We start from the raw sequence: 2,180 nt of genomic DNA on the forward strand, positions 1-2,180 counted from the left end.
CTTTAAAACTCATCCAAGAAACATCATGTGTCATCATTATTGTTAGCTCGTCTCATTGCCTCGTTCATTTTGAAAATGACTTCCTCCCCATTAATCCTCAAGAATAGTTATCCCTCTCCCACGTCTATCAATGCTCTACCCGTGGCTAAAAATGGTCGACCTAGGATAATAGGAACATGCAGGTCTTCATCTATGTCCATTATGATAAAATCAACAGGCAATATGAATTTTCCTACTTTGACCAACACATCCTCCACCACTCCCCTAGGGTAACATACTGATTGATCGGCCAATTGAATAGACATTCTGGTAGGTTGTGGTTCTCCTAATCCAAGTTTAGCATATACAGAATAAGGCATTAGGTTTATGCTAGCTCCTAGGTCACATAGTGCATTTTCAATATTTAGCTTTCCGATTGAACAAGGAATAGAAAAACTCCCTGGATCTTTTAGCTTTTTCGGTAGCTGCTGCTTGTTTTGGAGTATTGAAGAACAATCTCTGTTGAGTTGGATCATTGATATGTTTTCCAGCTTCTTTTTGTTTGACAGGAGATCTTTCAAGAACTTTGCATACGACGGCATCTCTGCTAGTGCTTCTACAAACGGAATGTTGATGTGCAATTTCCTTAAGGTGTCTAACACCTTAGAATTCTGTTCTTCCAGCTCTTTGTTGATCAACCGCGTTGGATATGGCACAGGCGGAACATAAGGCGGAGGTGGCTTGTACATCTTTCCGCTTTCCTCCTAATTCTGCTCACTGGTAGATTTTGTCTTCCTGGTTTCTTCTTGACTAGGAACAATCTGTTCCTGCTCTTCTTCAGTTTGCGCATTCAGCATTTTCATCAGTAGATATAATGGGTTGAGTTTGCTTACCAGATCTCAGGGTGATTGCAATGACATCGCCATTTGGGTTTGGCTCTGTGTTGCTTGGCATTATTCCCTTCCCTTTTGACGTAGATGCAGCTAATTGGTGGACTTGTGTCTCCAGATTTTTAATTGATGCTTGTGTCTGTTTCATGAACTGCATCATCATCGTCTTCATATCTGGCTCTATATCTTCCTTTGGTGGAATAGATTGTTTATAATGCTGCTGAGGTTGCCTCTGGTAGTGTCCTCCTTGCTGTTATTGATATCTCGGTTGTTCTTGCTGGTTGGGCTGGCCTGTCCATCCGAAATTCGGATGATTTCTTGTGGCAGGGTTATACGTGTTAGAATACGGGTTAGGTGGATTCCTCTGATTATACCCTGCATAATCACATTCTGCCTATGCACCCTTTCCCTGCTTAACTCCGGGACAGTTGATGCTGAAATGAAGGCCTCCACAAAAGTCACAAATGTCATTGAATGGTGGTTCGTTGTGGATCGAGGACACATTTATCTTGTCGAGCTGTCTGTCAAGCTGTTCTACCTGGCTTGTCAATTTTGACACAACATCTTCATTTCCCGCTCTTTTTCCCTCACTTCTAGCAGAGTGCCAGTTATAACTTGTGCTCACTACTCTCTCAATAAGGTCGTACAAGGCTTGTGGTTCCAGATCTTCGGGGTTTCCATTGGCTATGGACTCGATCTGGATCTTATAAATGTTGGTTACCCCATTGTAAAAATTCTGCATTTGCATCCACATAGGGATACCATGATTGGGGACTCTCCTTAGTAATTCGTTGTACCTTTCCCATGCCTCGGCTAAGGATTCATCCTTTTCTTGCACGAAATGGGAAACCTCGTTTCTGAGCTTAATGGCTTGCCTTGGTGGGAAATATTTCATTAAGAAAGTGCTGGCCATTTCTTCCCAAGTAGTAATCGTTCCTGGTTGCAAGTTTTTCATCCAATTCTTCGCTTTATCTCTTAGAGAAAAAGGAAACAGCTTTAGTCGGATTATGTCATCAGCAACGCCTCTGTTTGATCTTAAAGTGTTGCACAACGTGATAAATTCAAGAATATGCCCATTTGGATCTTCCGACTGGTATCCATTGAATTGTACGGCTGCCTGCAACATTTGTATCATAGATGCGTTCACCTCGAACATGTTGTTCCCTTCGTTGGACAGCACGATGCATGATGAATGTCCTTCCGTGGTTGGTCTCGAATAATCTCTGATTCGCATGACCGGAGGGTTGTTATTCTCCCCCTCTTCTTCCTGGTTTGGTTGAATTGGTTGTTCGGGTGGTACCCTTCCAGCCA

The 2,180-nt window shown here is 42.7% G+C and overlaps 1 non-coding gene across 1 annotated transcript; it reads left to right on the forward strand.

Annotated features, from left to right (window-relative positions):
• The first annotated feature begins 1,627 nt into the window (after window positions 1–1,627).
• LOC136216113 (small nucleolar RNA R71) lies at window positions 1,628–1,734 on the forward strand. The gene has a single exon (XR_010683104.1). It is a non-coding gene; the product is annotated as a small nucleolar RNA R71 (small nucleolar RNA).
• Window positions 1,735–2,180: the final 446 nt, after the last annotated feature.

The sequence above is a fragment of the Euphorbia lathyris genome, chromosome 1 (assembly GCF_963576675.1).
Source record: "Euphorbia lathyris chromosome 1, ddEupLath1.1, whole genome shotgun sequence".
NCBI lineage: Eukaryota > Viridiplantae > Streptophyta > Magnoliopsida > Malpighiales > Euphorbiaceae > Euphorbia > Euphorbia lathyris.